General features: G+C 50.2%; 2 protein-coding genes across 17 annotated transcripts in view; one reads left to right on the forward strand and one right to left on the reverse strand.

Moving 5' to 3' along the window:
• Positions 1–4,057, reverse strand: part of KIF6 (kinesin family member 6) — a 378,942-nt gene extending 374,885 nt beyond the window's left edge. For all 4 annotated transcript variants that reach the window (XM_042848514.2, XM_042848511.2, XM_042848513.2 and 1 more), the window contains exon 1: positions 3,915–4,057. The gene's annotated coding sequence lies outside the window, so the exon portion shown is untranslated. The remainder of the gene's footprint in view (positions 1–3,914) is intronic.
• The window catches only part of DAAM2 (dishevelled associated activator of morphogenesis 2), a 243,033-nt gene that overhangs the window by 46,532 nt on the left and 180,963 nt on the right, over positions 1–15,538 (forward strand). The window contains exon 1 of one of the 13 annotated variants that reach the window (XM_042848503.2): positions 7,270–7,411. The exons of the other annotated variants lie outside the window; for them this stretch is intronic. The gene's annotated coding sequence lies outside the window, so the exon portion shown is untranslated. Of the gene's footprint in view, positions 1–7,269; positions 7,412–15,538 lie in introns of those variants that run through there. 13 annotated transcript variants of the gene reach the window in all.

A 15,538-nucleotide genomic window follows, 5' to 3' on the forward strand; every position in this document is an offset into this window, starting at 1 on the left:
TGAGAAACCCCATATCAACATTTGCAGCGGAATATTACAGGTCAGATGAGGTGGGTCCCAAAATAGAGAGGACTGTAATTAACTCTGACATTGTGAAATATAAATGGTTAATGAACATTCTCAACAAGGGGGGAATGGGAGATTAAAATATACTAGTTATGTCGGAAGGTGCTAAAGCAAATGTAACAAACCAGTGCACGGCCCCCTGTCCCCAACCCACACACACATGCAAGCCTTAGGTTGTCAGCATCAATAGATCGCAGGACTTTAGCATCAAAAACATAAGCCTGTACTACCTGAGCTAAGGGAATAACTCAGTTAGATGTGAGTAGGTAGTAGGCTGCTATCCATGCTGATCCAGCTACTGGAGGGAGACACTCGCATATGCTAAAACTGTATTTCAGGCCACGTGGTATAAGTATACTTTACCTCCGCATGAGAGAAGGGACTAAATGACCACTCTAGATCCCGTCCAGCCCCACATTTCTATGATTCTATATAATAGCCAAGCAATCCAGTAGGAAATGGGTCACTTCCATAGGTGTTCTGAGATCTTTGTCAACCCCACAGGAAATGTTTGGCGCTGCAGTGCTGTCTTGGAAGTGATAGTCTCGTTGGCTATATTGTTGCTCAAAGGGCAGGAAAGTGGATGCTGGTATTCAGATGCCTTGGAGGGGGGGGGGTACAGTATAACAACCTGGATAGAATGGTTTCTATCAGGGGCATAAAAAAGTGGGTGCAAGCAGGGCCATGCCCCCCAATATTTGATGGGGGCACAGAGCTCCTCTGGCCCAATGACTCTGGCAGGGAGAGGGAGCCCCTCCAGCCCAGGGCCATAGCAGGGTCACAGAATATACCCTCCCCTGAAAAGTAGTGGAATTTAAACTCCTGTGCATGCCCCTACTTTTCACTGTAGTATTTGGGACCCTCTTGTACCTTGCTTCTGAAGACCTCTTTGAGTGAGTTGCCCTCCTCAAACCTGGCACCAGCATGTCTGTGGTTCACTTTGTTCTTGGCTCGTTGCTTCACCTCTCCCAGTAAAGTAATCAGGTAGGAACTGTCACCTCATGTAATGGTGACTGGATACCAGTCTCCAACTATACTATGAAACCAGGGCTTTGGAGTGGAGCCTGGAGCTGGAGCGCGGAGCAGCAGAGCTGCAGGTTTTTGCCTGGAGCTGGAGCGGAGCCGGAGCACAGCTCCAAAGCCCTGTAAAACTGCCTGATTTTAACCCCATACAAATGTATGGGACCACCTCATTGCTGAGAGAGGAAAAACACTTGAGCTCACACAAGCATGTTAGTGCCAGGTTGTCAGGAAACTTCTGGGCACCACTGAGAGAAGAAACTGGATCAAAAGCATATGAAGCACAGTGGGGTTCTGTTGCCTCTCATACTATAAAAACTACCTTTGTACCTTAGGCTGGAAAGATGATGCTTGCATTTACCTTTCTGGGTGAGGGAAGAGAAAATGATTGTAAAGCAGACTGAATAAGGATTGAATGATTTCCGTTTCCCAGACTGCTCATCTCAGGAAGTAAAAGGAAAGCTTTTGGTTTGAGCAGTCAAGGGCAAAATCCTGGTCCTATTGAAATCCAATGGGAATTTTGACATTGACTTTAATAGAATGAAGATTTGGCCCCAAAAGGCAGCTTTGAACTAAATTCCTTGCTTATTTATAGCTTCAAGTGAATTGCAAGGTAAGGGGACCTGAGAAATATAGTGTCATGCCATTGAAGACAGTCTGCTTGCTCCTGTGTAAATGAGCAGAGAACTGGGCCTAAAGTGTCTCTCACTTGTGGAAGGCTATTGTTTAGTTCTGTGGTAGCTAAGGTGTTTTCTTTTGGTGCGAGAGACAAGCCTGGGGTGGAAAGAGGAAAGGTCTAGTGCAAACAGGATTCCTGAGGTTGCCATGGTGCAGGGGAGGCCACCCTGGCTGTCTAGGTGGATTTGATCAGCTGCAGCTTAGTCATCTGACAATGATGAATGAACTGGGAGGCAACAATTGCTGAGGTATAGAGGAGCCTCCAGGGGAAACCTGTCTGCCTCAGAGCTGAGGTTATGCTATGGGTATGCCAACGGCACGTGCCCTTGGAAAGCACCTAAGAGGAGTTTGTTTTGCTGCACTTGAATGAGAGGTTAGAGACACATTTTTCTTGTACACTTTGAGCATGTAACACACCAGGGTGGGGCAGGGGCACACTTTCAGTCACAAGTGACTAGATCAGGGCCCAGTGTTTTATTACTTGGTAAAAACCTCTGGCCAGTATTATGCAGGAGGTCAGACTAGATGTTCATATAGTAAAGGTCAGAAGGGACCATTATGATCATGTTTTAAAGTTACACATTCCCTTGGTAGTTTAAAGAGACCTGCTGTCCCAAAGGGAGGAAGGATAGTCTTGTTACTAACACATTGGTCTTGAAGTCAGGAGATTGGTGTTCTATCCTGGGCTCTACGCATCTAATCCTTTGAATGTGGGGTTTTGGATTTTTTGGTTAGTTCTAGTGCTGTCCCTTGGACAGGGTAGAAGCCATTCAATGCATTATGCACCTCCATGATGCCAGATCTGGCATGTTACAGAATAGGATGCCTGTGAGGGACAGATGTCTATTGATGCCATCTAGCCATCATAGTATAGGTCTTCTGGAGGGTCTTTTTCATCTTGCTTTCATTGGGTCAAAGTCAAAGATGATTCTCACAGGGAAGTTGGTAGGCATTCGGAGATGACCATACTACCTTAGAGTGTTGGCTGACTGGCTGGCTGAGAGAGCAGGACCTGTGTAGTTAGAAAATGTATCTCTTCATTTGACTTGAATTTGTATTATTTGATATTTTCACTCATTTGGAGATGCTGCATGTGAATGGTGTCAAGCTTCTTTTCAGTTTTGACAGCGAGGGGCTGTAGCTCAGAATATTGATCACCAAAGCATTATATGTGGGCACATTGTTTATCTTTGTTTTAGAGATGGGGAAATTCAGAGAGGAGGAAGATTCTCTTGCATCATGGCATGTGGCTAAATTCGTTAGTATTTGTAAAGTACTTTGAGATCTTTCTGTGGAAGGAGCCATAGAGCCCAGATCAGATCTAAAATCTGACTTACCTTAATTGTTTTGGCTTGCTGGGGAATGTCTTCTGGATTCCAAATGCTGAGAGAGAAGCATATGGTCTATCAGATGGAAGTCCGGACAAAAGATCAGTACTTTTGTGCAATACAGGGGTCACTAAATTCTCCCACCCCTATAAGAAACAGAATAGCTGAATCTCAATTTGTACCCTTTATGCAGAAATTCTTGGGTGCTATTGTTATGCAGGAGGCCCAACTGGAGAATCATAATAGTCCCTCCTGGTCTTAAAATACACAAAGGTAGTTTTTATAGTATGAGAGGCAACAAGGATTGCCCTGTAGAATGGAATGTATGTTTACATTGTAGTCACAAAGCAAGAAGTTCTTTATTAGGGTTAATTGGATTCTATGGGCAGAAATATCAACCAGACTGGTTCCAGGTTTCTTGACCAAATGTTTTGCACAATATGGATCAGCATGTGTCATGTTGCATTGCAATGATGATTAGATTAAGTCCCCAGCCTAGAAGAGAGCATGCCCCTGAAACTCACCTCTGGGGTGAGGATGGCAGGAAAGAATCAGCCACGTAGGTAAGCGGCAGGACATGAAGAGCTTGTGGTCTGGGAACCTATCCCAGCAGTACAAAGAGAAGCCATTTTGGTAAGACTGGTTGTGTCCTATCATCTGTACTCCAGTGTTAGATCTCTGGGGTGCAGGATGCTTGTCGCGTGGGGATCATGATGTGACAAGCTTGTATGTTATAACAACATGTAACTGCACTGCCAAGCTGGTTTGCTGAACTTCATGCATGTCTAACCTCAGGTTAATTGAGTTTGCCCATTCCGTTACCTTAGTGCCATCCTGAGTTAATGGAACACAATCTTAGGTGATCTAGCATTCAGGGAGTTGTAGGAAAGCATTGCTATGGTAATGTGAACATAGTGATTTCCAAGGCAAGCTAATCCCTCATAACTCAGCAACTGCTGTAAATGAGAACACAGTGAGTGCAGGAGAGTATATTTAGGGTTGGAGTAGATCTGATATGCTATCCAGGCTTGTTGCCTAGCCATAGCAGATGTGCCTGCTCAGATTCACTATTATACTTTGTTATTAAGCTCCAATCAGGAACAAACAGTCACTGCTCCAGGGAGCCTTAAATGGGCAAAGTGACACAAGTGCACTTGGTGATGTAAAGGATAGCACTAAATGTGTATCCCTTTTTCGGGGGGTGCTTTCATTGAAAAGGATGTTAGCAGCATTTTACTGCTGAGTTAGTGTTAGTGAGTTTTGCACAAGTGAGTTTTCAGTGAGATTTGAGATTACCTCAATCTCTGCACAAGAGGACTGTCCCTGGGACACAGTCATCCCAACATACTCATCTAGTGGGGAGAGGTGGTAGAAAACCTGTCTGCTTTTCCATTTTATTTAGCAAACTTTTTCATTCAAACCGAACTGCAGTTGATTTCTAAGCCTGAGGGGTTGGAGTGTGGGAATCTTCTGCTAATCTCTTTTCCCAAAGGTCACAGATGGACACATACCACTACCAGTCCCCAACCCTTACATTGGTCCTGCAGCTCTCTAGCTGAGAAGCCAGGGCCAAATTAAGCATGGATATTCTCACTCTGGAATGTGCAGTAGGACAGAGCTTTGGTATGTGAACATACGCACTGCTGCTGCCAGTGACGGAGCATTCTTGCTGCTCCCTCCTCACTTTATCTGACAGGAGTGAGGTGGTTAGGCTGGGGCAGTGCTCAGTGATGGTGGAGTAAGGGGCTGTGGTGAGGCTTTCTATTGCCAAAACTATGGCCATTCTCGCCATGACTGAGTGGCTGCTTTGTGCTCTCCTCGTAGTTTTAGGTGGTCTGGAGAAATGGGCTGTTGGACTTGTCTCAAACCCATACTTTGAGACATCCAGCATCTGGATCATCAGCACTTAAACATAGAGGATTTAAGGTGTGGCTAGAGAAACTGGAAACAGCAGCAGTTATCTAGGATCTTATCCGTTATCATAGCCATCACTTTTGATATGACATGATTATGCTTCTAGCTATGCCACCCTACTAGAATCACTAGCTGAGCGTTTGTGGGATGCTTTATATAGCATAGCTAGTGAGCTTAAAAACCCCCAACCTTTTGCACGTGCAAGTGTTAGAATAAAATACAGACAAGGGAGCCAAATGCTGCTCTCATTTACACCTATATAATCCCAACGGAGTCAAATGTAACTTTCATTTACATAAGATCCCACAGTATTTTTCACAAGCAGATGGGCCCTGCTGTGGTGTCTCAGGTACACTGAGGTTAATGGACAGGATTTGTTCCAAGTTCTATTTGTTCAGGCAATGCATGTACACCTGGTACGCTAGACGTGCCTGTATCTACACCTGTGGGTCATCACACCAATACAGCTCTTCAACCGGATGGCTGAGTGATTTTTTTTTTTTCTCTGCAAAATCTCAATCAGTGAAATGAGTTAAAGAAGGTTAACAATGGAGGCCTATTGAATAGCTGTGAGAGACGCTGCATTCTCGCATGTGAGGAATAGACCAAGAGGCTTGCAGAGATGCAATCCATGTGCTCTGACAAAACAGGAGAATTATGTTATAGCCCTTGCTTTTCTGAATTAAGAGAGTCTAAGGGCAGGATTCACTTCTGAAGTTCCAGATGCCTTATCTGCTCTTGTATGTTTTACATTCCTATAGTGTCTTTCGTCCTGATGGTGCTAAAAGCACTCCACAAAGGAGATTTTAATAAAAATCTTTTGGTCTACCATTGATCTGCAGCTACCTATGGGGTAGAAAGTAGGAGGTGTTTGAAAGCATACAGACACACTACACAGCTGTTTGGGATAGAAAGATGGAGTATCCAGTTGAAATGGCAGGAGGAATTTTGGTACAGCAGAATGTGCCCATGCCATAATTTGGCCAGAACAGGCGGTGGGTCTTTTGCAACAGACATGTTCTTGGCTCGCAATCAGTTCAAATCTAGCCAACTTTGGCACAGATCAAAGGTCATTATGGTTTGATGGCTGGTCAGTGGTCTGTGTAAAATGAGTTTGATGGGTCTCAATCCAGTTCTCATTGGACAAATGGCAGCATCACAAAAACACCCATCATACTTAATCTCAGCAGAGGCTGAGCATTGGACGGTCCGGGATTGTGCCATGGCAAAAGGGCTAAGGCCCCCTGGTGTGAGTGTGTGTGAAAGGTGACATAACTTGCACTCCTGTTGGTCACAAGGGATCTTTTCCTGTGGGTATACAGAGGATTTCTGTCTCCAGGGTTGTCAGTATGGCCAGCACTAACTCCATTTAGATGAAATGCACAACACGAAAGTGGGTCAAAACCTGGCTTGTTGTGATGCTGAGTCCTACCTGGGCAATGCTACCACTGCAGCTCTTGCTGGCGTCTGACATGCTCCTCAAAATAGCTGACTTGGGAATCTATTTAGAAAGGGGTCTTGCCAGCCCATTGCCTCCTTTTCTGTGTGACGCACAGGTCCCGATTTATAACGGCAATAATGAACTCCAGGGCGTGCTCCGTTGTACTGTAATCTCGCTTCTCAGGCTGCCAACAGCACAAAGCCAGAATGTGTGATTCTAGCACAATGATGCATGCTGTTTGTTCCTCGCTGCTCCCTTCCTCTTCAGCTCGCATGGTGCAGATGAAGGAAGGTGCCAGGGGAGAGAGGAACTGCTCTTTTGAGTTACTATGCTACTCAATATACAATGTACCACTGTTATTTCAATGAACAGTGTAACTTATTCACAGGCCCTTGAAGGCTTGGGAGTTTTGGGGTGGGGGGTATCCTCTGCAAAGCTCAGTCTGGGTATGGTAATTTGAGTTCTCAGTTTCCTGACAGCAAGTCTCAGGCCTGAATGCTGCTGCTGTCCCTTGAGTTGGCTAAATTTGCTAAAGTATCTGGTGGGAGGTATATTAGTGCTGGGACTCCTTTTAACAAGTGCGTGTGTTAGAGAGACAGAGGCCTTGTTATCAGTGGTGGTCATTCTGAGGTGGAACTGCTCAGGTACGTAATTCATTTCAGCTCTAATTGTTGGGACTTCCACTGAAATTGGCATCATTCTCCTCTTTAGCCAGCCCCCACATATCTTCTGAGGCCCTGCATCATGGTGATCTTTTTTGTGGCCAAGGAGAGTGTGGACATGTCTCCCTGACAACTTGTCAGCAGTGCTCAGTGTGTCTGATGGATCACAGTTCCAGTTCTTGCCCTCCCTCACCCCCCCCCCCCCCAACTGGGAAGCTCAAGACCTGACCTCAGATCATCCAGGTGACAGCACAGTGTGGAGCCACCAGGCTGGCCACCTTGCCCTGCTGAGTGAATCTGAGGTAAGAGATTAACTAATCTCTGAGCCCCTTTTCTCCTTGGGAAAGTGTCTGAAGGCAGGGCTGTTCCCTAGTGGTTCTGCTATTAGGAGTCAGGAGAATTATGTTCTCTTCTTGGTTGTGCCGCTGACTTGCTGTTTGAACTTGGACAACTCACTTAATTGCTCTGTGTTACTTACTTTAAATTAGGGTTACCATACGTCCGGATTTTCCCGGACATGTCCGGCTTTTTGGGCCTCAAATTCCCGTCCGGGGGGAAATCCCAAAAAGCCGGACATCCCTGGGAAAATAGGGAGGGAGGGCCTGGCGGTGCTTGGCCGGGACCGCTGGGGCTGGCGCGGTGCTCGGCAGGGGCTGGGCCGGGGGTGCGGGTGCTCGATCGGGGGCCGGCGCCCCAGGGACCGAGCTGAGCCGGGCGGGAGACGGCGGGGCCAGAGCCTCTTGGCCTGGGCTGGCCGGTTGCCGGAGGGAGCCGCTCAGCCAGGGGGGCCGGACTGGGCCGCGCCAGCCCCAGCCCCAGCCCACCTGCTGCCTCCCTGTTTCAGGCTTCCCGCGAACATTTGATTCGCGGGAAGCAGGGGGAGAGGGGAAGGAGCAGGAGGCGGAGCGTTCAGGGGAGGGGGCAGAGTCAGGGCGGGGCTGGGGGCGGGGGAAGGGGCGGAGTTGGGGCGGGGGCGGGGCCCCATGGAGTGTCCTCCTTTTTAAAAATTAAAATATGGTAATCCTATTTAAATGGATCGAACAATGCTGATTGTTGTTTGACTGAGCATTTGCCATCTGCTCAGCCATAGAGGCAGACAGGTCCTTTGGGGAGGCCTTACATCCTAAAATCTCGACACTGTGGACATAGAAGCCAAGATTTGTAGTATCACTGTTTGCAAAATATGCATGAATTTGCACATACAATATGTGCAATCACAATAACTGAGTGTGTAAAGGACCAGTCTCTGGTGATTTGCAGTGCAGCTAGCCCTAGTTGTACATACTATCATAGTAATAGTGAATACAAACGATGCACCTGAATACTTCTAAAAATCCAACTGCCCCAGATAGTCCAGAAGATAGGTTGTCTCAAAAGATAATCTACCTTTCAGTGGTGTTTTTGGACCTTTGTGATCTGTGAAGGACAAATGTTTTAAGGCTAGTTTTGTTTTTCCTTCCATATAATACTACTAATGGGAAAAAAATCAAGTCCCTAACTTGCTGTTTTGATACCACCTTACTGGGAATTGTGAATGCAGGCAGCACAAAATACTCTCCTGGCATCTGCGCTGCAGTTATTTTGAGTGGCTCCAAACAGAGGGGAATGTGTTTCTGTGGTAGTTTTCTCCAAAGAGAGAATTCTGCTGAAATGTCTTTTCTTTGGTGGCTGCAGAAAAGAAGCCTGTGTTTGAGGCCCCAGTTCTGTGCATCTGTTGGATCGGTTTAGGCCAGTTTTCCCCCCTTCTTTCCATTAGCAAACTAGATATAAAACAGAAGCCATTGGATAAATAGGAAAAATGTATAGCAGAGGAAGCCCTTGTGATTAGGGAGCTGTTAACCAGTTATTTCATGTCCGGCTTTCAGTGTATTTATAAAAATGATGCTATTCAGTGACACTTTGAATTACTATAAATGGCATCTGCTCTGTTGCTGCTGCTCTCACAGAAGTGAACTTGCTCTTTATTTTTAACATAGGTCCATTATGGCTCACCCCCCCCCCTCCCCCCCCCCGTTAATGTGGTATTTTTGAAAGTTTCTTTAGAGAAACAGGTACAGCATGGGCAGTGGCTGAGCCAGCTTCCCCACATCCTATCCTGCTAATGTGCTTCAGGCTCATCCTGAAGGGGTGAGAGGGCAGTTCAATCTCTGGCCTTTCCGGTGCGACCATTGACTGCGATGTTGATTAGTGCCAGCTGTGAGGTTTGATGATGTGATGTGGCTGCTTGTCCACTAGGATCAGGACTGAGACCCAGCAAACTCATTTTTATTGATCTCCAACAGCTGTCATGTTACAACATGCATTTATACAGCCCCTGTCTAGATACTGCAGGAGCACACATGGTTTAGATCAAGAATAAATAACATCTTCCCAAACAGAGGGAGCAAAGACACCACCATCTCCTCCCCACTCCTGTGCTTGCTAAATTTAAAGGAAGAGATGAAGAAAATCCAGCCCATGGGCAAAATGCCAGGGATTCCAGAGCCTGCAGTTAGTGGAAAGCCTTGGACAAAAAGTTGAATCTTGTATTGTCTAAATGGGGCCAGGCTTAAGCCTGCATGTGTTTCCATAGGCAAGAGAGCACCCTACATGGGCTTTGCTGAGCTCTCTTTACTGTTTGGGGGAAGAAAGCCAAAGCGTTCTGAGTATCTAGAGAGCAGGGTAAGACGGGGGCAGTCTCGGAGGTAAGAGGGATCTACGCCACTTAAGAAAAGAGCTAGGCTTTGTGGATAGGCAGCCTGTGTAAAGTGTGGCGCACAGACCTCGTGTGTTCCTCTTTGTCTGCCCCACTTGGAAGTGGTGAGTAGCATTCCACACTAGCTAAAGGTTCAGATGGCCTTCAAGGTTAATCCCAGGTAGTGTGTGTTTCAGTGAACTAGATACCAAACTGATGGGCATCTTAGATATCTATGCCTTTGTCATCTCAAAATTGAATGACTGTAGTGAAGCGGTTCTCAAACTATGGGTCAGGACCCCAAAGTGGGTCACAACCCTGTTTTAATTGGGTTGCCGGGGCTGACTTAGACTTGCTGGGGCCAGAGGCTGAAGCCGAAGCCCAAGCCCCACTGTTTGAGGCTGAAGCCCTTTGGCTTTGCCCCCTCCCCTCCTCCCAGGGTGGCAGGGATTGGGCGGGCTCAGGCTTCAGTTCCCCATCCTAGGGTCATGTAGTAATTTTTGTTTTCAGAAGGGGGTCATAGTGCAATGAGGTTTGAGAAAAGACGGTTACTCACCGTTGTAACTGTTGTTCTTCGAGATGTGTTGCTCATATCCATTCCATTAGGTGTGTGCGCGCCGCGTGCACGATCGTCGGAAGATTTTTACCCTAGCAACACCGGCAGGTCGGCTGTGGAGCCCCCTAGAGTGGCGCCTTCATGGCGCTGAATATATACCCCAGCCGACCCGGCGCCCCCTCAGTTCCTTCTTGCCGGCTACTCCGACAGTGGGGAAGGGGGGCGGGTTTGGAATGGATATGAGCAACACATCTCGAAGAACAACAGTTACAACGGTGAGTAACCGTCTTTTCTTCTTCGAGTGCTTGCTCATATCCATTCCATTAGGTGACTCCCAAGCCCAACTTAGGTGGTGGGGTCGGAGTGAGACATTGCTGTGTGCAAAACCGCTGATCCGAAAGCAGCATCGTCCCTGGACTGCTGCACTAGTGCATAGTGCGCTGTAAATGTGTGGACTGATGACCAAACCGCAGCTCTACAAATGTCCTGGATCGGAACTTGCGCCAGGAAAGCCGTCGAGGAAGCTTGGGCCCTCGTGGAGTGAGCGGTGAGGTGCGGTGCTGGGACCCCTGCCAGGTCATAGCAAGTCCGGATGCAAGACGTAATCCAGGAGGATAGGCGTTGTGAGGAGACCGGTGAACCTTTCATTCGGTCGGCCACTGCAACGAAGAGTTGCGTCGTCTTTCTAAAGTGTCTTGTGCGGTCAATATAGAAGGCCAGGGCCCTGCGTACGTCCAGAGAATGCAAACGTTGATCCTGGCGAGTAGCATGTGGTTTAGGATGAAAGACCGGGAGAAATATATCCTGGTTGATATGAAATGGAGAAACCACCTTAGGGAGAAAGGCAGGATGTGGGCGGAGCTGCACTTTATCCTTATGAAAAACTGTGTAAGGGGGCTCGGATGTAAGCGCCCTGAGTTCAGAAACGCGCCTTGCTGAGGTGATGGCTACGAGGAAGGCTGTCTTCCAGGATAGGTACAGAAGTGAACAGGTGGCCAGTGGCTCGAATGGATGACCTGTGAGCTTGGAAAGAACCAGGTTGAGGTCCCACGTCGGAACGGGCTGACGTTGTTGTGGGTACATCCGGTCTAAGCCCTTGAGGAATCTAACGACCATCGGGTTAGAGAATACCGAAGACGCGAGTTCCCCTGGGTGAAAGGCCGATATAGCGGCCAGGTGAACTCTAATTGAAGATATCGCCAACCCCTGCTGTTTTAGGGAGAGGAGATATTCCAAAATGAGAGGAATAGGTGCCTGCAACGGTGACGTGGCTCGTTGTTCGCACCAACAGGAGAACCGCTTCCACTTGGCCAGGTACGTGGACCGTGTTGAGGGCTTCCTACTGCTCAGCAGAATCTGTTGGACAGAGTGCGAGCATTGCTGCTCTGCCTGGGTGAACCATGGAGCAGCCACGCCGTGAGGTGGAGTGATCGCAGGTCGGGGTGACGCAGGTGACCGTGGTCCTGAGAGATGAGATCCGGGCACAATGGAAGCGGGATCGGTGTCCGAACCGAGAGTTCCAACAGCGTGGTGTACCAATGTTGTCTCGGCCACGCTGGGGCGATCAGAATCACCTGTGCCTGGTCTCTGCGCAATTTGAGCAGTACCTTGTGGACCAGAGGAAACGGAGGGAAGGCATAAAACAGGTGGTCCTTCCAGGGAAGGAGAAACGCATCCGAGAGGGAGCCGGGAGCTCGACCCTGCAGGGAGCAGAACACGTGGCACTTCCTGTTGTCTCGAGATGCAAACAGGTCTATCTGGGGAAACCCCCACTTCTGGAAAACGGAATGTATGATGTCCGGACAGATAGACCACTCGTGTGTTTGAAAGGACCTGCTGAGTCGGTCCGCTAAAGTGTTCTGGACTCCAGGGAGGAACGATGCCGTGAGAAGGATTGAGTGGGCGATGCAGAAGTTCCACAGGCGAATGGCCTCCTGGTATAGAATTGACGAACGTGCTCCTCCCTGCTTGTTGATGTAAAACATGGCCGTGGTGTTGTCGATGAGAACTAACACACAACGACCACGTAGGAGATTGAGAAATGCCTGGCACGCCAGGCGCACCGCCATCAGTTCCCGAACATTGATGTGCAGGGCTAGCTGGGGTGCAGTCCACAGGCCCTGTGTATGGTGCTCGTTGAGATGGGCGCCCCAACCCAGAGATGAAGCGTCTGTGACCAGGTGCAGAGAGGGTTGTGGGGCGTGAAACGGCATCCCTTCGCAAACCACATTGTGATCTAGCCACCATGTGAGGGAGGTCAGGACCGAGTTCGGGACTGTGACCACCATATTCAGGCTGTCCCGATGTGGGCGGTATATTGATGACACCCAGGTCTGGAGTGGGCGAAGCCGAAGTCTGGCATGCCTGGTTACGTACGTGCAGGAAGCCATGTGACCCAGCAGGGTAAGGCACGACCTCACTGTGGTAGTTGGGAAGGCCTTGAGTCCTTGAATGAGGCTCGTGATGGTGCAAAAGCGATTGTCTGGCAGGATGGCTTGTGCGCGTCTGGAGTCTAGAACCGCGCCGATGAATTCTATTCTCTGGGTAGGTTCTAGAGTGGATTTGTCCTTGTTGAGTAGGATACCCAACTTGTTGAATGTGTGCACTATTATGTGGACGTGATCTCTAACTTGTTCTTTGGTGCGACCGCGTACCAGCCAGTCGTCTAGGTACGGGAACACCTGTATCCCTTGCCGACGAAGGTACGCTGCCACGACAGCCATACATTTCGTGAACACCCGTGGGGCCGAGGATAGGCCGAAGGGAAGGACTGCAAATTGGTAGTGCACCCTGTTTACCACGAACCGCAGGAAGCGTCTGTGAGGCGGGTAAATAGCAATGTGAAAGTATGCGTCTTTCATGTCGAGGGCGGCGAACCAGTCTCCAGGATTGAGGGAAGGGATAATGGCCCCCAGAGAGACCATGCGGAACTTCAACTTTACTACGAATTTGTTGAGTCCGCGCAAGTCCAAGATGGGTCGCAGACCTCCTTTGGACTTGGGAATGAGGAAGTAACGGGAATAAAATCCCCTGCCCCTTAACTCCACTGGAACCTCCTCTATGGCCCCCATAGCGAGGAGCGTAGAAACTTCCTGTATAAGAAGTTGCTCGTGAGAAGGGTCCCTGAAGAGGGACGGGGAAGGGGGGTGGGAGGGGGGGATTGAAGAAAACTGGATAGCGTATCCCCTCTCCACCGTGCGAAGGACCCAACAGTCCGAAGTTATAAGGCACCAAACACGGTGGAAGTGGGAGAGGCGATCCCGAAAGGAGGGGGCTGGATCCTGGGGGATGACTGGGGCGCCGTCCTCGACCGCACCTTCAAAAGTTCTGCCTAGGGCCTGAAGGTGGTCTAGGTGGCCCCTGGTTCTGACCAGGTTGAGGGCCGGTCCACCTTCTTCTGCCACCTCGCCCTCGCCTCCGGGCCGAGTCCTGTCTCTGACGAGGCGGGGGGGGGTAGAAGCGCTGAGGCTGCGGTCTAAATGGCCTGCGCTGAGGGCCCACAACATGCATCCCCAATGAACGCATGATCGTCCTGGAGTCCTTGAGGCTCTGCAGGCGAGAGTCCGTCTTTTCAGAAAACAACCCTTGACCTTCGAAGGGTAGATCCTGCAGGGTTTGCTGCAGTTCCTGAGGCAGACCCGAAACCTGGAGCCAGGAGATCCTCCGCATAGCGATACCTGAGGCCAGGGTTCTCGCAGCAGAGTCCGCTATGTCTAAGGAGGCCTGTAAGGAGGTCCGAGCCACCTTCTTACCCTCCTCTACCAGGGCTCCAAACTCCTCCCTGGACTCTTGGGGAACCAACTCCTTGAACTTCCCCATAGAGTTCCAGGAGTTAAAACTATAGCGGCTCAAGAGCGCCTGTTGATTAGCCGCTCTAAGTTGCAGCCCCCCGGCTGAGTAAACTTTACGGCCGAATAAATCGAGGCGCTTAGCCTCCTTTGATTTGGGCGCTGCGGCCTGCTGGCCGTGGCGCTCCCTTGCGTTCACTGATGCCACCACCAGAGAACACGGCTGGGGGTGGGTATACAAGTACCCGTAGTCTTTAGACGGGACAAAGTATTTCCTTTCCACCCCTCTCGCTGTGGGCGGGATAGAGGCAGGAGTCTGCCATATCGTAGAAGCATTGGCCTGAATCGTGCGGATCAGGGGTAACGCCACCCTCGATGGGGCATCCGCTCCGAGGATATTCACGATCGGGTCGTGCACCTCCACTATCTCCTCCGCCTGCAGGTCCATGTTACGGGCCATCCTGCGCAGAAGATCCTGGTGAGCCCGAAGATCTATTGGGGGTGGGCCTGTGCACGATGTGCCCGCCACCGCCTCATCCGGAGAAGAAGAGGAAGATGCCTCCGGTGGGACAGGATCCAAGGGCTGGTCCTGTTCTCCCTGTTCCTGAGCTGGAACGTCACCTGCGCCTGGGTCCAGGGCGTCCGGTGGTGTGGACACAGAAGCCTCCATGCCCCCTGGCGGAGGTCGAGAAATGGTGGACTCCGGGGCCCTTCTGACGGAGTGACCGGAGCGAGAGGTCGAAGCAATTGGAGCCCCTTGCGCCTGATGGTACGCCCACGGGGTCCAAAACGACCAGTGAGATGGGCCATGAAAATGGTCCCCTGTGTCCTGCCAGTGTCCTAAGTCCTGTTCCTCGGCTTGCCCCTGAGGGGGGTATGCCGATCTCGAGAGGTCCTCCGAGGAGCGGGACACCGATCTCGACGGCCACGGCGGTGCCGAGAGCGTCAAGACGATTCCTGTGGGCTGCGGTGCCGCACGGTGCCGGTCTGGAGATGATCTATCTCTACGCGGTGCCGGCGATCGGTGCCGGGACCGCGACCAGTGCCGATGACCTCGTCGGTGCCGGGAGTCGGATCTGGACCTCGACGAGGACCTGGAGTATGCCCGGTGCCGGGAGCGGCCTCTCGACGTCGAGCGTCGACCGTAGCGGTGCCGAGAACTACGTCTCGACGTTGATCGGTGCCGACGATCATAGCGGTGCCGAGACGTAGAGCGGTGCCGCGAAGAAGATCTTGGCCGCGAGTACGACCGGTGCCGAGACGATATCCGGTGCCGGGACTGCGAGCGGCGTGGGGACCTGCTTCGGGACCTGGATCGGTGCCGAGGTTCCAGCCCTTGCGATGGAGGGCGCATCAAGGCAGGTTTCCCCCTCGACTGGACCGGGCGAGTCAACGGTGCCGTCGGTGCCGG

The sequence above is a fragment of the Chrysemys picta genome, chromosome 3 (assembly GCF_011386835.1).
Source record: "Chrysemys picta bellii isolate R12L10 chromosome 3, ASM1138683v2, whole genome shotgun sequence".
Taxonomy (NCBI): Eukaryota; Metazoa; Chordata; order Testudines; family Emydidae; genus Chrysemys; species Chrysemys picta.